At 46.0% G+C, this 22,897-nt stretch overlaps 1 protein-coding gene and 1 non-coding gene across 3 annotated transcripts in view; both read left to right on the top strand.

The window, feature by feature from the left end:
* Positions 1-12,930: 12,930 nt before the first annotated feature.
* Trnae-uuc (transfer RNA glutamic acid (anticodon UUC)) lies at positions 12,931-13,002 on the top strand. The gene has a single exon. It is a non-coding gene; the product is annotated as a tRNA-Glu (tRNA).
* A 7,473-nt stretch (positions 13,003-20,475) lies between these two features.
* The window catches only part of Kcns3 (potassium voltage-gated channel modifier subfamily S member 3), a 46,916-nt gene continuing 44,494 nt past the window's right edge, over positions 20,476-22,897 (top strand). The window contains exon 1 of one of the 2 annotated variants that reach the window (XM_075984018.1): positions 20,476-20,677. The gene's annotated coding sequence lies outside the window, so the exon portion shown is untranslated. Of the gene's footprint in view, positions 20,678-21,130; positions 21,442-22,897 lie in introns of those variants that run through there. The other variant, XM_075984017.1, reaches the window with a different exon arrangement.

The raw sequence follows: 22,897 nt of genomic DNA, 5'->3' as shown, positions 1-22,897 counted from the left end.
TCTTTTAAAATCAGTTTTTATTTTATGTGTATACGTGCATGCTTGCATGCACTCGCGTGCACTATGTGTGTACCTACTGCTCATAGAAGCCAGGATAGGGCATTGCATCCCCTGGACCTGGAGTTACAGATGGTTGTGAGGGTCTGTGAAGGTGCTGGGCACAGAATCTAGTTCCTCTGCAGGAGCAGCGAGGGTTTGTATCAGCAGAGCCCTCTCTCTAGACCCAGCAATATGAACCTTGACAGAATGACCAGGAAAGGAGTCTACCTTAGTATTAGGTGGCTTTAAAAGCCTTTCATATGATATGATACACTAGTACCGATTTCAGAGGCCTGGGCCTGGCATTCTGTCCAGAGAAAGACATGGGAAAGTATTTGGGGGACAGTGGTCTGCTGACTAGTTTTTGTTGACTTGGCACAAACCCGAGCCACCTGGGTAGAGGGAACCTCAATTGAGAAATATTCTCCATCACATTGGTCTGTGGGGCATTTTCTTTTTTTTTAATTTATTTTTTTAAATAACCGTCTCTCATTTTATATACCTATCCAAGTTCCCACTCCCTGCCCTCCTCCCACACCCCTCACTTTCCTCACACCCCACATCTACTCACTCCTCAGAGAGGATAAGGTTTCCCATGGAGAGTCAACAAAGTCTAGTACTTCACTTTGAGGCACGGCCAAAGCTCTTCTACCTGTATCTAGGCTGAGCAAGGTATCCCTTCAAAAAGGATGGGCTCCAAAATGCCAGTTCAAGTACTAGGGAAAAATCCTGGTCCCACTGCCAGCGGCCCCACAGATGGTGCAAGCCACACAATTGTCACCCATATTCAGAGGCCTGGTTTGGTCTATGCAGATTCCCTCACTATTAGCTTAGAGTCAGTGAGCTATCACTAGCTCAGGTCAGCTGTTTCTGTGGGTAACCCATCATGGTCTTGACCCTTTCGCTCATCTATCGCTCCTCCCTCTTTTCTACCGGTCTCCCAAAGCTGGCTCAGTGCATAGCTGTGGACCTCTGCATCTTCTTCCATCCGTTGCTGGATAAAGTTTCTATGATGACAATTAAGGTAGTCACCAATCTGATTACAGGGAAGGTCAGTTCAGGCACCCTCTCCACTATTGCTTAGAATCTTAGCTGGGGTCATCCTTGTAGATTCCCAGGAATTTCCCTGGTGTCAGGTTTCACGTTAGTTTTTTTTAATTTTCAAAATTAATTAGTTAATTAATTTATAGACAAGGTATCTCTGTGTAGTCCTGTTGGTCTAGAATTCACTGTATAGACCAGGCTGGCCTCTAACTCACAGAGATCTGCCTGCCTCTGCCTCCCATCTGCTGGGATAAAAGGCATGCACAACCACTTTGTGGGGCATTTTTTTTTCGAGACAGGGTTTCTCTGTGGCTTTGGAGCCTGTCCTGGAACTAGCTCTGTAGACCAGGCTGGTCTCGAACTCACAGAGATCCGCCTGCCTCTGCCTCCCGAGTGCTGGGATTAAAGGCGTGCGCCACCATCGCCTGGCTTTTGTGGGGCATTTTTTAAATTGCTAATCGATACAGCAAAGCTCAACCCACTGTGGGTAGTGCCATCCCTAGGCATTTGGGTCAAGATTACATATAAGAAAAAGTAGCTGAGTGAATTAGAGAAGGGAGCTCGTAAGTATTCCTCTGTGGTTCCTGCTTGGTTTCTGCTTCCAGGTTCCTGGTTAAGTTCTTGCCAAGACTTCCCTTTATGATGGACTCTCTATAACCTGTAAAATGCCCTTTCCTCCCTGAATTGATTTCCCATGGTGATTATCACAGCAATAGAAAACAAATCAGTATAGAAGTGGGGTGGGGGGAAAACTCATTTGGGAAAGTGCTTTTCTCAAAGATGTGAGGACTGGGGGGCTGGAGAGATGGCTCAGTGGTTAAGAGCACCACCTGCTCATCTAAAGGTTCTGAGTTCAATTCCCAGCAACCACATGGTGGCTCACAACCATCTGTAAGGAGATCTGGTGCCCTCTTCTGGCCTGCAGGCATGCATGCAGGTAGAATACTGTATATACAATAAATAATAAATAAATAAATGTTTAAAAAAATGTGAGGACCTGATTTTAATCCTCAAACCTGTACGAAAATAATCCAGGCATGGTAGTATGCACTCGGAATCTCATTACTGGGAAAGGAGAGGCAGAGGCAGATGCTGGGGGCTTATGGGCCAGCTAGCCTAGCCTACTTGGTGAGTTCCAGACCAGTGGGAGATACTGTCTCAAGAAACAAAGAGGATGGAATCTGAGGGATGACAGCCAATAGGTTAGGTTTATAATCCTCACATTTGTTCCAGCCTGCGAAGACAGGGAGGATGCAAAGCTTGCCAGAGAGACTGCTAGATGTGGGTAGCTGTACAGAGGAAGAAATGGGTCTCTCTGGTGTCCATTTGATCAATCTTCTGGTCTACAGAGCTAGTTCCAGGACAGGCTCCAAAGCCACAGAGAAACCCTGTCTTGAAACCCCCCCCCCCCCCAAAAAAAAAAGACTGGCTAATTTAATCAAAGGGTAATTTCTTGGGAGCTGACGAAGTTCATGAGAATCAAGGTCGGTCTGGATGGTCACAAAAGACAGATCACAAAGAGCAACTGTGTAGAATCTGTCCCCAGATGTCCACACTGGCCTCCGGAACAGCAGTGACCACCGGGTGCCCGTGTTTGCATCTCATTAGTAACACAAAGGGCTAGGAGAAAACAGAAATGGCTGACAGTCCTAATCTGAGCTTCCATCCTTAGGGGGTAAATGGCTCCCTTTTCATTCTCCAGACTCCACTTTTTTTTTCTTTTTGCTCTGGCCAACGTTATAGACTCAGTGACTATGGAAGTAATTACCGCTTCTCCTCGCTCCCATTTATTTACTGAAGTATGTGAGGGTATGCCATGCCACGCACGTGCATGACAGGGTAGCTTAGAGGAGGTAGGTGGTTCTCTCCTTTCACTGTGCTGATCCCAGGGATGGAACTCAAGTCATCAGACTTGGAGGCAAGTGCAGTCATCTTCACTGGCCCAATTACCATTGCTATTGAAAGTTTGGATAGAGAGAAAAAGAGCTGACGAAACAAGGCAAACACTAGTCCTGCTACTTTATTTCATAAGAGGCATTTAGAAGCTGCTTTTGCTGCGTGGTTCTGACTTCTCCTTTGGGGTCTGTCTGTAGCTAAAAGCAGGATAAAAGGCTGGCATCTCTGCCTTCATTTTCAATCCATATCATTTACTCTGGGTCAGCCACCTGCTTTATTGTGCTTGCAACTATACTAACCATTCGAGGAGCATCTATCTAAAACAAGTATGAGGGATTCCTAGCCCATCTCACTTCCCTTCAAGGCAGAGGGCCACAAACAGAGATGTCCCAACTGCCAGCTTTTCCACAGTTTTCTTGCAGACTACCTCCAAAGGCACAGGATAGCCCAGTCACTATGTTTAACCTCCAGGAACTGCAGGGCTCCATAGACAGATCACCCCACCATGGGATCAGCCCCCAGAAGAAACAATCACCTCCTGGGAGCTAGACTGTCTTCTCAAACAGTCGGGGCTTCTTGAATCACTTCGCAGCGCTGAGACTGAGGTAATAATCAATCAGAGTACAATTTGACCAAGGCTGATGAATGCTGCAAGCTTCTCACTCTCTGAACCAAGTCTTTTCCTTTTTTCCTTTCATTTTTTCTTTTTGGTTTTTCAAGACAGGTTTCTCTGTAGCTTTGGAACTTGTCCTGGAACTAGCTCTTATAGACCAGGCTGGCCTTGAACTCACAGAGATCCACTTGCCTTTACTGCCTGGCTAGAAGGTTTTTATTTTTTTTTTAATGCAATCATTCATTTCTTTAGTCAGAGGTCTACCGTGGCCTTAGAGAGGACTGGGGTTGTTTTTAAAGGAAAATAAGGGGGAAGAAAAGTTCAAGTTTCAGTTTTGACTTGTAAAATAAACTCTTAATATAACCTATGCCCATAAAAAGACTCTAACAGAAAGGATCAGACACAAATGACAATGGGAGAAAGAGTAACCGGGAGTGGCTTTCCCATACAGAGCTCATCAAGCTCAATGCAAAGAAGAGTAGAATTCAGCCCCGAGAAAACTGGTCAGAAGGGGAGGAAGATGGAAATCACAGGTTACGTTGGGAAGACTCCATCGTTATAATCATGTGGAGGTGTCTGCATCTAGCACATTTGAGCTGAAGGGTGGCTGAGTGGTTTTTCTAGAATGAGAGACTGAGGGTATGAGCTAGTTAGATAGCCACAGGCTTGGAGGTTTTTGGGGGTGGACTCCTCTGTCTCTATCGACAAAGTTAAAACCAGAAACTGCGGACTGAAGAGAGGGCACAATGGTGAAGAGCCCCACACCAGAGGACCCAGGTTCAGATCCCAGCACTCACAGGATGGTTCACAATTGTGTTACTCCAGTTCTAGGGGAACTCACTGACATCCTCTTCTGGCCTCTGGAAGCACCAGGCAAGCCAGGGGCACACAGGTCTCAATACCCATACATATAAAAATTAAAAATATTAAAAAATTAAAACAACCATGAACTGAAACCTTCAAGCCTCTGACTCATGCTTAAAAGAATTGGTACCTAAGCCATGAAATGGCAGAGAGGACGGACTGGAGAAAACATATCAATATTAGCATACAGGGCAGTGTATGGAGGTGCATACCTCTCTGAGTTTGAGACCAGCCTGGTCTATAGAGTGAGTTCCAGAACAACTGGGCTGTCTAGAGAAACCCTGTCTCGAAAACCAAACACAAACAAAGGAAATTAACATAAAAAAGAAGTCAGTTGATGGAGACAGACTAGAACCTGTTCTTCACTTGAACTTTGTATAACAAACAGGGCGAGCTTGCAAAAAGCCTGGGACACCCAAATATGGAAAAGGTAGGTGATCCATAAATGCCACATAAGCCATTGCTTGGGGGGGCTTGGTGTTCCTCAGCTCACGAGTCTACAGCCATTCTGCGTTCTTTCCTTTCCTTAATTCACTGCCTCCTTTTTAGTCACTGCGCACATCTCGGTATAGTCCATTAAGAGACACGAGAACCAGGAAAACATCCGCAGGTGTCTGAGGCTCAGAGCTACACCATTAATGACCTCTGTCTCTGGTATTCGGAATTGTTTGGAAGGTCACGAGATGGAAGCCCTGCTGGAGGCTGGTAAAGAACTGGAAGCTACCGTTGTCTTTTTCCTGTGCGAATCAGTTTACATGGGCCTGTCAATCACGGGGAGAAGAAAACAGCAAAGCTGTCTGTTCCAAAGGCTTTAGAAATAATACAAAATAAATCTGAAATGTAGATGTAACTGTCTCTTGGGCTGTTGTTTGCGCTTACCCCTTGAGATTGTGCACGCCTGGTCTGTGGAATAGACTTAGCACTATGCTCCATGTGCCTCGTCTGAATTCTTTTCAAGGAGATCACACGGACTGCAAAGTGGAGGGGAGTCCAGCACTAGACCTGGTGATGAATGTATTTCCCTCATGGCTCACCCTCAAGGCGTGCTTTGCACCCCACACAGTGGCAAGGAAGGAGCTGAGAGTTTCTGAATTCTGTAGTGGCACTCTGGCGCTGTCTGTGAGTTGATAGACCAAGAGCAGAGAAGTCAGAGTTGTAAAGGACCAGAAAATTCCTTCTGCGGGTCCAGAGGGCTTGCGGATATCAGTCTTCAACCATGGTGCAGGAGGACAGTCAAGCCGTGGGAGGTCCATCCCAACAGGCCATAGTGGACACAGAGAGGCCCACTGTGGCCCTTTTACTCCATTCTCCTCTATGCCAGAGTGACAAACATGCTTCTTGGGTCATGCATAGTTCAAAGGAGAAGCAACAGAACGCGGGGAAAGAGAGGAAGGTTATAAGTTCACAGAATTTAACTCTATAATATAATCTTTAGATTTGCCTGGAGTTGTCAAGTTTGCTTTCTGTTGCTCTAAGGCCATTGATGGGTGGGGGGAAGCAATCACAAATTTGTACCTTGAAATTCCCATTCAACAGTCTCAGGCTTTTGCACTGAGCCAGATGTTATGCTAATATCAGAAAGCATTTGTTGACAGGGAGGAAAACTTTAATCAATGTGTAGCGCCTCTGTCTGGGTGGGAAGCCTGTTTGGGCATCTCACAGCTGGTCCTCTTGCCTAGAGGGTTCCTCTCTGTCATCATACGACAGTGCTTGCCAAGTATGCTCCGGAATGGTTTATACACAATGAAAATATAGTTGAGCAAGGCCGCTCAGATCTCAGGACTTCATTACACCAGTGGAAGGGTATGCCTTGAAGTTTATTTCGGATTTATATTGATGATTTTCATTTTCCAAGTCGGAATCTGTTTTGTTTATGAGGAATTACTCTTTATACACAAAGAAAGGAGTTTGGTTACGAAGGGCTCAGAAGGAAAATGGAGGGTAATGCATGTTTATTACTCCCTGTTGTGCTTTGCTGGACACTGAAGCCTCAAGAAAACTTCGTAGGTTAGAATTACCCTTACTCTGTTTTGTCACGACAAAATTGTGGCTTTAATTAGTTTTCTCACTACTCAATAGACCTTCTGATATTGGTTGAATGAATTAATGAATGAAAGCTGAATCATGCAAGCTCCTCAGCTTGTATATGAGAGCTGGGAAATGATCCTGAAATCAATGGATTTCTGCTACTTATGAAGAACAAGCTATAATTGTAAATTAGTTCCTTAATGACTGTTTCAGATTGTTTCTTTCTTTGGATACAACAAAATATACAACTATGATCAATTTATAAACAATACACATTTGCTTTTATAGTTCTAGAAGTCGGAAAGACCAAGGTCCCAATGGGTCCTGTTTCTGTGTCCAAAATGGTGTGTTCCATATAGCATGTTCACGGTAGAAGAGCAGAAGAGAATGAGCCCACCCTTTTAAGCTCTTTTTTAAGGGGTTTGATTCTATTCATGATACAAATTCTTACTAAGTATATCCTTAATATTCCCTTAATGCTACCAAAATAGTACTAGGAATTATCTGCTCATAAGTTCTGAGGATAGAAAGTATTATTTCCAAAGAGTGGGTGAGAAAACTGAGATTTCCCCCATAGTTCTTTTTTGTTTGTTTGCTTGCTTTTTTGTTTTGTTTTTCGAGACAGGGTTTCTCTGTAGCTTTGGAGCTTGTCCTTTAACTCACTCTGTAGACCAGGCTGGCCTCCGAACTCACAGAGATTTGCCTGCCTCTGCCTCCTGAGTGCTGGGATTAAAGGTGTGCACCACCACTGCCCGGCTCCCCCACAGTTCTAACAGGTATCAAGTGGCGTTTTAGATTTGCATCAGCTCTGGTAGTCACCCTTAGCACTTCTTTTGAAAGTTAGCTCTCAATATTTATTCCTCAATAAGTTATTTGCTAGAATGCATGTTTCTCCAAGTTTTTTAGCACACTGTTTAGCTCGAATGCGTTCCCAAAAGGCTGAATTAAAGAGTTAGATGCTGAGCCCAAGGAGGTATCAAAATATAGGAATAGTAACTCAAACCACCCATGAGCTCTCTGAAGGAGAAGACCTGGATAGAGGACAGACTCAAGTAGGAGCTAAATTTACTCTTAAGGAAGTATTCACCATAAAGATGGGTCCTCCACGAGGACCAAACCTTCCCAGGATTCTTCCTTTGATTTTGGAATCTGTGTGTGGGAGGGCAGCATCTTCTTCATGCTTTTCTGCCAGTCCTTCTCTACACATTCACTTCTACAGTCAAAACAGCAACCAAGCTTTCTTTCCAGCTCTCGCTTTTAATGATCGCAGACTTATATACAAAGTTATTGGAAATAATAACTCAGTAGAGCCTAGTGTTCTGATGAAAGAAAAACCTGGGGCCTTTGCCATTATGGGAAATGCCCCAGAACCTTCTCCTGGGTATGGATACTAAGATGTGGCAGTGTGTATGTGTAACCACCTAGGAACACTCTAGGAAAATGACTTTCTTTTTAACTTTATGATAATGCAGAATGCATTTATAGGAACCTGTTTTTCCACCCATTTCTACTGTAGTCCATTACAAGAGCTATTCAAAACTGCCTCATGACTTAGCCAATGTGTTAGACCAGTGCTTTTCAACTTTCCTAATACTGTAGCACTTTACTACAGTTCTTCATGTTGTGGTGACCCACAACAATAAAATTGTTTTCATTGCTACTTCATAACTGCAATTTTTGATATTGTTATGAATCCTAATGTAAATATCTGTGTTTTCCAATGGTCTTAGGCAATCCTTGTAAAAGAAGTCTCAACCCACGGGCTGAGAACCACTGTGTTGGAAGATTTTTGCCCAACTGTAGGCAGTGTAACTGCTCTGACTATGCCTAAATTAAGCTGGGTGAAGCTTTCACATTTGTTAGGCTAGGGGCATTGAATGCATTTTAAAATTTTTATTATTATCATTATCATGTGTGTAGGTACATGCATTCCAATCACCCGTGTGAAAGCCAGACAAGAACTTTCAGGGGCTGGTTTGCTCCTTCATATTGTTTCTGGAACCTGTCAAGACTCCTTGAGACTCATTGGTCTAACACATAACCTAAGTCAGAATGCAGTGTTGAACAGCTCTTGTAACTGATTGATCAGGTCATTAGACTTCTGCAATAAGTGCTTTTCTTCATGGAACCACCTCACTGGCTTGTAAGTGCAGTTTTGACTTATGATATTTTCAATGCACAATGTCTTTATTAGGATTATGGCCCATTATAAGTTGGGGAGCACATGATAGTGTATCCACAAAACTACATATGGACCTAAGTACTATGCAGCTGATTTGCTGTTCTAGAAATTTACCTGCTATTTCAGAGGAAGGTAGAATTTTCCAGATTTCTCTGTCATAAAGCTACTTGAAGCTATTCAATGGATTTGGCTCCCCCAAAGGCTGTTTTGAAAATACCTTCATTGCTTGGCATCCTCACAGCCCTGGACATCTTAGAAGTTCAAAACATTCTTGGAGTCTTAGCTTTAAAAAACAGCCTTTGCACCAGAGAACTTGCTTAGCTGTTAAGAATGTGTACTGGTCTTGAAGAGGACTCTGGTTCAGTTCCTATGTTCCTAACCCCCATGTTTGGGCACTCATAGCAGCCTGTAACTCCACCTTCAGAGGATCTAAAGGATATGCCCACACATACATGCATACACAGACACATAATTAAAAATAAAGTAAATCCTAAAAGTGTCTTTCATTTAAAATTCTTAACATTAGAAGTGAAAAAGGGTGGCTATTTGTAATGCTAATGTTAAATATTATCTGTATTAATTGAGATTGGGATCAATGGCATTTATGCACACACACGCATACACAGACATGCACGGGCACACACATACACACACACACACACAGAGTCACAACTACATCATCAGTTTCTCCTCTATTTAAAGAAGCGTGCATCATGAATGTAATAGTCTTGTAATTGGGGAAGTCTCCAGATTCTGCTAGTTCATACTGTGTCATCTTCGGAGTGTGCCGTTTGTTCTCATTGTCCCCCAGCGGCTGTTAAATGTTAGCTGTCTCACCATATTCTATGCAGGCAGTTTGAGGAAAGTTTATACCTTCTCCTTCAAAAGAGGCTCCTTGGAAGACTTACAAAGCGTAAGCGATTACATCTGACTGTAGGCGCTGATGTGGCTATACCGGTGGCAGGAGAGGTTAGGGGATGTAAGGTATTTACATGTGTCTACCCATAAGCACTGGTGTTCTCTTACTAAGACAGCTGAGAAGAATGGACATTAAGTGGCGTGTGTAGTCCCTGTCACATCACACAATGCCCATATCTCTCAACACTGCAGCCCTGAAGGCCATCTGAGCTCTGTGACTCAGGGTGGTTGCACACAATATCAGCCTATTGAATCCTGAGCTCTTATAGGACTTACAGGAAGGAGTCTGCTATCCGAATCTTCCTTCCTGAGTCTTGAGCTTCCATCTTCAGCTTCGTGTCTGCTATGTTAGTAAGTTCAACACTCACATTTTATAAGTCAAGTGTAGCAAAGAGAGATGAGGTGACTTGCTGTAAAGATTAGGCAGTCACTTCATAATCACGACCCAGCCCCTGACGATTTATCTTCTGAAGCTACCATGGTTTCCTGAGACACTTAGCATCTTCTTCAGGTTGTGGGGGCTGTAAGAGTAGAGAGCAGTCATTTTATTATACTGAGATCTTTCAGGTTCTAGGAATGCAGTAACGTAGTCTGTCTGAGTTGTTACCATTTCAGTTATGAACAACATTTCTCATTGTGCCAAGAAAAAGAAAAATCATTTCCTTTTTTAACATGACAAGAAAGTTATTCAGCTATTTTGTTTGTTTGAGGCAGGATCTCATCTAATCCAGGCTGGCCTCCTGCTGGCTGTACAACCAAGGATGACCTTGAACTCCTGATCTTCCCTTCTCCACATTCTGAGTGCAGATATTAATAGATATGCACCAACACTGGAGGTAGTTTTTTTTTTTCCCTATTAAGAAAGCTCCTGGAAGATTCCCAGCCAGGGTTCAGCACTCCTTCACCCTCTGGCTAACACCCACATTCTGCCTGTGATCCAGTTATTTGTGTTCCCTTTAGTTTGCATGAGCTTCGGTAATGGCTCAGCTCTCTATCTATATTACCCACCTTAACTTTAAAATGCATTGGAGAAAAGCATCTGTATTAGAGATCCCAAGGGCAACAGGGCGATTGTTGGGCATCTACACCACAGGAGGCTGGGTAGTCAGTAGTAACCACCCACCTGCCAGAGAGTCAGAGAGCATGTAGATGCTCCAATCCAAGAAACTGGTCACCCCCAAAGTCCCAGTCTAATGGTGAAGACCTAGAAGTTCTCTGGGGCACGACTAGTGTTGAGTTCACTCTGTGCTGGGTTCTCCAGCAGATAGGGCTGAGGCAGAGCCGATCCCGCCAGTCTCTCCCTGAGGCTGAGCGAGATGGTGAGTGTTGATGACCCAGTCCTCCCTGCTGGCCAACCAGGGAGAAACACACTGATTCAGGAGTCTGTCAAAGCAGGATCTCATTTAATTGTATTAGGCAGGAACTTATATAGGGTTGTGATAGGGGGGTTGGGAGTCTTGGGATGGGGTAAGGTGGAGTAAGGAATAAGGGCCAATACTATTCTGCCACGTTAGCGGTGGTTGGGCAGAGGCGGGTTTAGGTCGGGCTGTGCTGAGTCACTCATAAGCGGAAGTCATGGCCAAAGATAGGTCTCCAAACTGGAGCTAGGCTCAGGAAGTTACACATGGCCTCACGAGGCCCAACAACTCTAAAAAAAGAAGCTAAAGAAGCTGGTGTCTGATAGTTGATGTCTGAGGAAGATGTCGGCAGTGACATCTTCACACTTTTAGGAAGTAAATGGAGGTTGCCATGTGCATGCCAGCTTCTTCCTCCTCTTCCAACTTCCTTCCATTTGGGCCCCCAACCCATTGGAAGGTGTTTCTCTGTTCCTTCTCCTTTAGTCCCTCTCTCACATGCCAATCCATTCTGGAAACACCTGATAGATACATGCAGGTGCACCTCGGCCATACTAAACATCTCTTAATTCAGTCAAATTGACAGCTAAGGCCAACTACGGAAGCATGTGTTCTGATCACTTCCCACCCACTCTACCAGTTATGGCTCCTCTGCCGTCATAGCATGAGATGGATGAGCACAGAACACTGGACTTGGACATATGATATTGACAGCAGTCGGCGAGTCATTTATGCTCACAGTCCTGGAAAGAAGGATGCCACACGTTGCACAGGTCTGCACAGGGTGGTACTCAGGAGCAGACTGGACCCAACAAGGACTTGGGAATCAGGCTTTACAGTGGTAAGGAAGTAAACTACTTTAACTCATCTTTGGCCAAGAGGTGATGGACTTGTTAAGTAGTTCTGTTGTCTGGAAGGGAGGTAAAATCCTTTAGATTTAGGACACGAGGGGGGGGGGTACAGTGCCCCAATTGTCAGAACTAGTCAGGGAGATGGCTTTTCCCACTGGGTGGGAGGCATACATGAGGCAAAGGACCTACAGTTAAGCCTCTGGGTCCCTGTTGGAGCTCAAAGAGGTCCATGTGGCATGTAGAAGTTTAGATGTTAAGTATAACACCATTGTCTCCATTTTACATCAAATGAAAGAAGACAATGAGAGCTCAAGGCCACACTGACGTGATGGGAAGGTTGACATCAAGAGACATTTCTATGGCTCTAAATTTTTCTGCAACACGGTTGTCTTAACTTGAATCTTCATGGAAGAATGTCTGCAGATGAGGAGAGAGTGATGGTCAGGGAGAGAGAGAGAGAGATAGAGAGAGCTAGCAGGGACAGAACTACACTGAACCTCAAGGTGCTTTTCTCCGCATCCTTCACATGCTGGGACATCTGTGTCTAGTGTTGACACAACCAGAAGATCATCAGCCTGCTGACTCCACAGCTGGTGTAGGATGGAACAGAATGCAACTTAATAATATAGACAGACATACCAGTGGAGCTCTATGTTTCTGGGAATTTCTTAAATATAAGACAGCAACCAGACTGAAGTCTTCATGGAGGTTTTCACATCGGGTTGTTGTATGCCAAATTGAAGTCCACAAGGGTCACACTAAGAATATGAATACCCATGGGCGAAGATCAAGATATTAAGCTCAGTACCTTCAGCCTTAGCTGGTGCAGATATTAGCCTTGTGGTTTCTGCATGGTAGAAAATTCAGGAGGATCCTTGAGAGGTGGAAGGACATGGTTATTGATCAATCAATATAGAAATGGTTTACTGTACACATCAACCACACTCTTACCCTATGACTACCAGTCTCCTTTCTGGATATAGATTTCCCTTAAATTCTCACAGGTATACAAGGTAATGTGTTCAGGGCTGTTCCAGGGTTGCTTGTGAAGAAGAATTTAGGGAATTTTCTATATATCTATCACTAGAGAATAGATGCCATGTATGGATAAGGCACATGATAATAATGAGACTGAACGTGTCCCTGGTGGTCTAGTGGCTAGGATTCGGCGCTTTCACCGCCGCGGCCCGGGTTCGATTCCCGGTCAGGGAAAGTCATTTGAGACAGAAATCTTTAATAAATAAATAAATTAAAAAAAAATAATGAGACTGAGTAATTACACATAGAGCACTAGGGATAGAGTTAAAACATCCCAGCGTGTTTAATGGAACCCAAGAGAAGAGTCAGATGAAAGACAGTTTGCTACTTAGATGAATTAAAAGTACACTGTGGAACAATCCTCTTTTACACTATCCATATGTATTACTTTCATTGGTTAATTACAAAGCTGATAGGCTGGTAGCTGGGCAGGAAGTTGGGAGGGAAAGCCAAACTTGAGAATGATGGGAAGAAGGAGGATGGAGTCAGGAAAGATGCCAGCCAACTGCCCAGCAAGCAGGACATGTGAAAAAATGAGGTAACAAATCATGAGCCATGTGGCAAAGCAAAAATAGAAATATGGCTTAATTTAACTGTAAGAGTTAGCAAGTAACAAGTCTGAGCTATTGGCCGAGTATTTATAATTCATATTCAGTCTCTGCATTGGCTATTTGAGACAGGAGAACTCTGTATATAAAAGTGTATGCATTCTTTGGCAGGGGAAAGATAGCTCAGTCTGTACAGTGCTTGTCATATAAGCCTAAGGACCTGAGTTCAAATGCTAACATTTATGTATGACAACCCAGAGACAGCAGGATCCCTGCGGCTCACAGGCCAGCTAGTCTAGCTGAATCAGTGAGCTTGAGGCTTAGTGATAGCATGTCTCAAAAAAAATGAGGTAGTGAGCAATATAGGAAGACACATGATGTTGACCTCTGACCTCCACATAAATGTGAGCACACATGCACATACACCTGTACACACACAAACATGTACACACACTTACAGGAGCACATGGAATTCATCCACGAGTAACATAAAACTCCAAAGAGCAATAATTTAAATATGGTATAAGTTTATTCCCCTTGGTTAAATGAAGGAAGTTCAGGGCTCAGATGACCCAGTTCTTGCCTGTGTTCTTGCACTGCCTTCCTTTCTTACATGGCTTTTACTTGTAGATACAGATAGCAAGTTTATGTCCAGCTGTCTTTTTTGCATTTCAAAGAGACTGAAGTCTGAAGGGAGTAGGGACTTTCCCTACTTCCTCTGAGGATATGTTCAAGAAACTGAACTCACCATTTCCACCAATGTCCCACTGCGAAGACTTCAGTTATATGCCTTCCTGCAGCTCATGGAATGCCAGGATACGAAAATTTTATCTTCCACAGAAATATACCTAGGAAGATGGCCAACTGTCCCGGTTTGCCCTGGACTGATGGTGCCGTTCCTGGGATGTTGGACTTTCAGTTTAAAACTGGAATCTTTCCAGATGAGAGGGGAGAATCAGTCACTCAGGCAGTGACTGTAGATAGTGCTACTGAGAAAGCAGAAAGCCCGCTTGGATGTGTTCCGCAGTCTCTGTCCTAGAGATACCCTTCACTTTTGTAGTTAGAGTAAGAGCTAGACCCTAAGTCCCAGCCCACAAATGAAGGCTATTAAAGGTGCAGAACTCCCTTGGGGGGTAAAATTAGGAAGTTAACATTGGTGGCCTTTGATGCCTTTGGCTTGATTTTTTGCATAATTTTATTTTCTTTTTAAGATTTAGTCTTTTCTTATACAATACATCCTGACCACAGTTTCTTTTCCCTCTACTCCTCTGAGTCCCCCTCTCCTCTCCTCCAGAACCACCCTTCCTCCACTTGCCTCCAGAAAAGAGACAGCTACACAGGGATATCAACTGAACATGGCAGAACAAGATACAATAAGATGGGACTGAGAGATGGCTCAACTGTTAAGAGCACCGACTGTTCTTCCAGAAGACCTGGGTTCAATTCCCAGCACCCACATGACAGTTAACAACTGTCCGTAACTCCAAGATCAGACAAACATACATGCAAAACACCAATGCACCTAAAATAAAAATAAATAAATTATTTTTAAAAAGATACAATAAGATGAGTCACCATCCCTCATATTAAGTCTGTGTGAGACAACCCAGTAGGAGGAAAAGGATCCCAAGAGCAGGTGAAAGAGTCAGAGACACCCCTGCTCCCACTCTCAGGAGTCCCACAAAAACACCAAGCTAACAACCATAACATATGCAATTTTCTGAGTCTTTCTATGCAGTCTCAGAAAGGTCCATGTATCCAACTAGCCATCATCTGCTTCATTCTTAGTGCACTGAGCATCCTTAATGGATTCTGAAGATACTGACATAAATGGCATCACATAGTTCCTGCCCTTAAGGAGCTCACAAGAGACTCCGTCCAAATGAAAAAAAAATGCACAGTAGTACAAGAGGGTAACTTGAATGAGTTTTGCATAAAGTATAATGGGGAGGAGCAGAGAAAACAATTACATTTTTCCCATGAGGACATCAGTTAGTTTTCTCATTGATGGGGCAAAATACTGATACAAATGACACAAGAGGGGAAAGATTTATCTTTAAAAATGTCGTTATTTGTGTGTGTGTGCTTGTGCTTGTATTAGTTTATGTGTATCACATGGGTACAAGTGCCGTTGGAAGTAGAGAGTATTGAATTTTCTGGAACTCGCTCTGTGTCACGTAACCAAGGTGCTGGAAAAAGCAAACAAACCTGGGTCCTCTGCAAGAGCAGTAAGTGCTCTCTTTTGCTGAGTCACTTATTCAGTCCTGGAAAGATTTAGTTTAGCTCATTGTGATGGTTTAAAAAAATAATGGCCCCCAAAGGGAGTGGCACTATGGGAGGTATGGCTTTACTGGAGGAAATATGTCACTGTGGGGGACGTCTTTGAAGTCTCATATATGTTCAAGCCATGCCCAGTGTCGGAGACCACTTCTTGTTGCCTGCAAGTCAAGATGCAGGACGCTCAGCTACTTCTTCAGTACCATGTCTGTCTGCACACCACCATGTCTCACCATGATGATAATGGGGTAAACCTCTGAAAAGGTAAGCCACCCCCATTGAATGTTTTCCTTTATAAAAGTTGTTGTGGTCATGGTGTCTCTTCACAGCAATAGAACACTCACCAAGACACTCATGGTTTCAAAGACTTCAGTCCATAGCCGTTAGCATCTTTGATTCTGAGGCCGTAGTGAGGAGGAATATCATGGTGGCTGGAGCACGTAAAGGAGTAGGTGGTTCATCTCATAGCGAATAGGATGCACAGGGCAAAGAAGGTACCAGGGATCAGACGTAACCGTCAATGCAATACCCACAGTGACTTTCCTTATCTGTCTTAAACATCTTTGATGTTTCCATCGCTTACCAAAATAGCACCATTAGCTGGAGAGCACGTGCTGAAAACATGACCCTCAGGAGGCATTTTGTTCCACCACTGGCCCCCAAAGAATGGTTGCTTTTCATCATGCAAGATGTATTTAGTCCACTTTCTAGAGTCCCCGGAGTCTTAAAAGTTCCAACATTACTCAAAAGGCCAAGTCCAAAGTGTTTGCTGAGACCCAAGGAACCTCTTTAGCTGTGATTCCCTGTAAAGTGAAGGAGAAAGGTTTTATTCCAAGACACACAAACACAGAGTAGTCATGCTCATTTCAAAATGGAGGAATAAGAAAATACCAAAGGGTGAGACCCAACTAAGAACAAAAGCCAATATGGCAAACACTAAATCCTGCAGCTCCATGTCTAGCATCCAGGGTATAAGGAGTCATGACGGGAGCTCCTGAGTATTGTTTTAAAAAGCCCCCTCTATGGCCTTGGTGGCTATAGCCCACATGGTCTTTTTCTAAGCTGACTCCACTTCTTGCCTATGACTTGGCTAGGTGGTTGTTGCATGTACTTGGCATCTCCAATATTCTGGCATTTCTATTGCAGTTTATATATTGTCTTCTCTGTGGGGACTCTGATGCTATCATATAGTGTTTGATCCCTAACTGACCCTTGAAATCTGTGGGGAAACCTCTATGACCTGATGACTGGCATTGCGTGTGTTTACAAAAGCAGCCCCATGTGAGCCCAATCCTTCCACCCACCTTTTATCAGAGTCCTGAAACTCTCAAACCTCCACAAAAGGTCACATTCAAGCTACATTTACAACAGTCTTGAATATTTTTAAGGCTCTGTGTCCAAGTTCTACCAGATTATCCCCTCCCCAAACCATTTATGAAGTCCTAAGAACCACATGGCCAGGCTTAGTCACAGCCCTGACCTTGCTTCTGGAATCAATTTTGCAGTATTAGTTACTTTTGTAATTTCCGTGGGGGGAAAAAACCCTTGTCATAAATGAGTTAGAGGGGACTGATGAGTTTAGCTCACATTTCAGTGTTCTGAGCCACATTGTTTCTGGGCCTGTGGCAAGGTGGAACAACATGGTGGTGGGAAAGTACATGGAAGCAGGAAACAGGGAGAAAGAGAGACAGGGATGGGGGCTCCTTCCTATCCTAAGGTGTAGAACCCATCCTGTAGTTCTTTAACTCTCAGCGGGGTCTTGAGCTACAACATTCAACATAAAAAAGTTTTGGGGGACAGTTCCCATCTACACCATAAGAACGAGTGAGAGAAAGCCATTTCGGATGAGTGACACTGGGCTTTACTTTGCGCATGAAGTATGATTACTTTTTAAGTGCAGAAGGGAAACATTAAAAAGCAAGGCAGAGGCAAGGCCAAGGTTCAGAGGTCAGGATGGCTGACATAGGAAGACCGATGAGGGGCTGAGCAACGCAGACAGAAAGATGTGAAAAGCCTGAGAGGTGGGTATAAGTCAAGTGCAGCCACCTGAAGGGTCACTACCTTAGGGCATTTCATGGCCTGACTGTCAAAGTCTTTGTCTGGCCCAGTGAGCACCCCAGGGAGTGCAGTGTGTATTAACCAAGGCCTTCTGCCAGGGCACTATGCTCTGTAGAACTCACCTTGACTGGTTCTCTGGGGTTCTTGAAGGGCGTCTCCAGGTACCTAAGGGGTATATGCCTTTGTGCCTAGAGACTTGAGCCATATTCTGTCCTGGGGTTCTTTCATTAAGAATTTATAAACTCTCTCTCCTTTTATCTATAGAAGTATAAAGCTTTTAGAGCTGGCAAAGACCATGAATATCATATGGTCCAAATCCAAAGAGCTAGCCAGGGAAGAAATACTGCCGAGCTTGTCAGAGGCAAAGGGGAATTAGAATTCAAGTCCTTGGACCTTTAAGAACATGAAACTTTAAAGTCTGTTAAAACAACAACAACAACAACAATAACATACTACATCAAAAGGCAATAGGTAAGTGTACCATTGTTCCGTAAAGGAGGCGTGCTTATCATTGAAATAATCTGTAGCAAGAACACTTCAGCTAATTAAGAGCTAAATTTAATTTATATAAATTTAGTTCCAAGCTTCCCAGCAACCAAGCAGAATGAGAGTTGTGAAGGCTCATGCTTTCTTTCTACCTGGCAAAAGGCAGCATAGAAACAAAAGACCGAAGTACCCACGAGGAGCAGATGGAATTTGTGGGCCCCGCGACAGAGCCTTCAGTCATTCACTGCACGAACATGAAGATCCTCCAGAAGGTTCCTGAAATGTGGTTACCAAGGAGCTCCTTAACCAGCGGAAGATAGACAGTTAAAAGTCAGCCTGTTAGGGGCTGTGTAGCGGGGAAGCCCAGGGTGCTGAGGTCTGGTAGAGAGGAGATGCATAGCCCACGAGGGAGAAGGAACATCCTAGAGGATCTTAATTGTTAGTGGGGTCCAAGCAGCCATCTGTGCAGGGAAGGACTAGGCAATTGGGAATAGGGTATCACTGATGCAGGCAGACTCCAGTAGCCTGGTGGTTTGAGGGAGGCGTTTTATGCACTCCTGTTGGGTACAGTGACATTCATGCAGCAGGGTACAGTGTGGAGGGGATAAGTAAGGGGCACCAACATGTTGAGCATTGTTACCAGTGTACACTCCCTGTTGCCTGAAATGAGAGCATCTTCATTCCTACCTGTAGACCTGTCCCTATCTAAGAGATGAACTGGTACCGTCTGACCTTCAGGGGTGATGTCGGGTTTGTTTTCTGCTATTTGGACTTTGAGAGAGAAAAATCAAGGACAGTTTTGTGTGGGTGGAGGACGGATGTGAGTGTATGAGTTCGTGGTTACGGGAGAGAGAGAGAGAGAGAGAGAGAGAGAGAGAGAGAGAGAGAGAGAGAGAGAGAGAGAGAGAGAGAGAGAGAGAGAGAGAATGAATTTATCTGTCTGCATGAACTTTCTGGAGCAAACGCACTTTCCTGTTTCTTGCTTCATGTACTTTACTTGGGCCCCAGGTGAGAAGGAATTTCCCTTACAGGTGACAAACCAGAACTGAAGGACTGTGTGGCTTCTTCACATGGGATCCAGGAAGAGGAGAGGGAGAGTGGCAGACCTACCGACTCAAACCGGTGGCCTCCTGCACACTCTGCTCAAGCATGCTCGCCCTTTCTGTACGTGGCTCCTGAAGGGACCGTCCCTGACAATGTCTGATTGTGCAATCTCTTCTCTACACTGGTGCCACCCAGATCTCAGGAGAAGGACCCACTGCCCACTCCGCACTACAGAGGCCTTCCACAGGCCGTGGACTGGTGATTTGTCCTTGTCCTTCTGAGGGGGGGGGCTAAACACTGTTCTTTCAAAAGCTCGGGTAGCTAACTGCTGGGGGAGATCAGGGAGCACTGATCCCATGATGCTGATATAATGCAAACATTTAGAATAATTTAGATCTTAGATTAAAGATGGTGAATTGTTTATGAAAATTACCTTTCACAGACACGTGCAAGAGCAGAGCAGACAAATGCCTTCGGTTTCCTGTGACTCCAGAGGAAGAGGCTTGAGCGGGACCAAATAATGAAGATATTAGGGACAGAAGTCCAAATAAGCTCTGTTGTGGCCTGCATCCTCATTTTGCCTTCTCTGAGCCAGGGTCTCCAGGGTTTTCAGTGTCTTCTGCCAGCTGCTTGGGACCCTCTCCTCTAAGTTAGGGACTCGTGAAACACTTGCCCCCAAGCCTGACCACCTGAGTTCAATCCACAGGAAGCTGGGAACCAATCCCTGAAAGTTGTCCTCCGAGTTTCCCTTCCACATGCTAAGGTGTGAATGCATTCACACATACACATACAGATAAATACAATGTAGGCTTCTCCTGTTTGAAACCTAGTGCTCTTTTCCCTCTGACTCTCAACATGGGTTTTGATAGAGAAGGAACTAACAGAAAGCCCTCAGACACCACAGGGTGCTTCTACGAGGTCAGAAAAGCATCTTTCTTCTTTTGTGTGGATCCCTCTTGTCTCCCCTGTAAAGATGCCAGGTTTGGCTAGGTTCCTGTCTGAGGTGATTGTCATCAAGTCCGGGTTAGGGGCGTTGGGCTCCAGCAGAGCTTGTGATGTCTGGTGGGAACCCTGAGAACACTGGGAGCCTACAACTCCGAGCAGCTGGCTTTGACGAACGGTTGCATGTCTGCACAACTTAAAAAATCTGCAGTTTGGGGGTGGGAGGGGGAGCGCGGGGGTGGGTCCCCACGCGTCCCATTTCTCTTCCGGGCTGTTGGTTGTGTTTTCGCTCAGTGCCAGTGCAGAGCGGCCAGGCGTGTCTTCTGGACCACACGCTGCCCTTGCAGAGGTCCTTGGTTGTTATTTCAACCCTGGCCGGAGCCATCTCCCAGTGACTCCCTTTCCCATTCCTCCCCTTTCCACTCAGTTCCTTTCCTTTCTCCTTATGTTGCTTATACGCTTGGTGCATGTGTCCAGCCATTTCTTCTGACTTGGTAAGTCGAGGAAAGAAACAAATCATCTCATTCCACACTGTGTATGAATCTTCAGGGAGCGGGTGGTGGCAAATAGTGGCAGAAACGGGGTCGTTTCTTCTTTCACACTTTGTTGTAAAACAAGTTGGGACCTCGTAACAGCTCAAGAAAACCCTGGCAATTCTGCAAAGTGTTGCTTTGGCTACGACTTTCGAGATGCATTTTGTTCCTGCCATGGGAGAGGTTATTATTCTTCAGCTGGACTGCGGTTCTCTCAGGCGCGCGCAAGGTGGGTGGCGTGGGACGTGACCTTGACCTCCCTCTGGGGCAGGGCGGGACACTCCCGAGGTGACTCTGCGTTTGGGGCTGAATCGCGGTGCTAGTCTCTCACTGCTGTGTCTGGGTCCAACCATCGGTGCATGGGGCTCGTAGTGGGACCCCCTCAATCCAAATCTGTCCGTGTGCGCGAGCGCCGCACCGCGCCTCGGGCAGGGGGAACCCTGGCTGAGAGCTGGACGCCAGGCGGCGGGAGGAGCACAGAGCAGCGGGGCGTTGACTGAGAGGCTGGCCCCGCCCGGTCCCGCCCGGTCCCGCCCGCCTCTCTAGGCACCCAGCTCCCGCCGGGCGGGATCCGTGGACTCAGCGACCCGCGCGGGCTAACCCGCTCTCCTGCCGCCGCCGCGGCGGGCGCGGGGCCGCGCGGAGAGGCCGGATCCCTGCAGCGCGGGCAGGCGGCGTCGCAGAGCCCAGCCAGCCAGACGCGCCAGGACTCCAGACTCCTGCAGGTACCTGCTCGGGTTCCCACCTCCCCGTGCGTCCGTGTCACTTCTCCATGCGACCCCTCAACTTTATTGTACCTTTCCCTATCTTTTGCTGCTCCAGTCCCTGGTGGCTCAGGTGGCGGGTGCACGACCTCACAGGTCATTGTTGACTAGGGACTTTGCATCCTGCTGGGCGCCTGGCTTGCGTCTTCCTCCCCATCCTCCAGTCCGGGAGCCGGGAGTCTGCCGTCGCTGGAACCTGACTCTGCCTGTTGCGCAAGCTGCAGATTGCCCAAACCGAGTGTGGGTCTCTTTGGACGCCTGAGAAAGGGCGCTAGGATCGGCTTTTGGGATAGGAGGTGAAGTGCAGGACCGACTGGAGGGTAGAGGATGGGTGAGCCAAGGAAAGGCGGCACCTCGCGTGGGGGGCATCCCCGGGGCGTTTCCTAAGCCGGGAAGCCCTTCCTTTCCTTTCTCGGGAGGAGGCGCTTTCCTGGCAAATGTTAGTGTTTCCCGGGCCTCCCGCTCCGCCTTCTCTGCCATCTCTCCCCCTCCCCTCTGCCCTGCAGTGTTACAAGGCGCCCCACGACAGTTGCAGGCGAGAGCGTACCCAGGGCTCTTGCCCTGGTGCAGCGCTGTGCCCGGTAACAGTCAGTGCGCTCTAGGTGGGGCGGCTTGGGGGTCACTGGGCTCATATGGAATGGTATCCACAGTTCCCGCAATTGAATCCGCAGTTGTGGCGAGAGGTGGGCACTCAGGGTCAGGAACTCTAATTTCTTTCATCTTTGCTGGTGGCTCCTATCAGACCTCAAGAGGTGCCTGGAACTAGTCAGACCTGCCGGCAGGGGCCGCGGCGAGCCTGGCTGGGACGCCTTTCGCATTGCAGAGCTTATGTCCCCTTGTGCCCCTCTATTCCCCACCCCATCTCTTCTTGTCTGATTTGGGATAGGAGCACCCTTTGCGTCCTTGGTTTCCCCTTCCGTACACACCTGTCTCATCCAAGGCGATAGCTCAATTCTCCACCCGTAAGAGTGACTTGAGGGGCCCTGGTGTTTAAGGAGAAAGACGGAGGTGTTCCTTCTGGTCCTACTGGGAGAGTGGGTTTGTGGTTCTTCCAAGCTGTTGAGTTTTCTCTTTCGCTTTGTCTACTGAAGGCAGAGAGACAGGTGAGGAGGGAATCTGGAGAGAAACCTTCCCACCCTTTGCATTTATTTGCTTAGACTATTTGCATAACCGTCGGGTTAGGACTGTGGGTTACTCCTCTAGACCTTGCAAATACCTGCCCAGGTAAGCAGGAAGCAAGCATTTGCCCCCTCCTCTTTGCCTCCCGCTAAAGATACTGGTTTGCAAGAATATCTGCCGATTCTGGACTTGAACTATGTCCCCGGGTCCTGAGCTCTTTCAGGAGGCCGATTCATTCAGAGTGCACGCGGCCAGCCCCAGTGAAGGACGCCCCAGTTAGTCCGGCCTCACAGTTGCC

The sequence above is a fragment of the Microtus pennsylvanicus genome, chromosome 8, assembly GCF_037038515.1.
Source record: "Microtus pennsylvanicus isolate mMicPen1 chromosome 8, mMicPen1.hap1, whole genome shotgun sequence".
NCBI classification, from domain to species: domain Eukaryota; kingdom Metazoa; phylum Chordata; class Mammalia; order Rodentia; family Cricetidae; genus Microtus; species Microtus pennsylvanicus.
The sequence above is the reverse complement of the archived record's forward strand: the minus strand, read 5'-3'. Positions and strand labels throughout refer to the sequence as shown.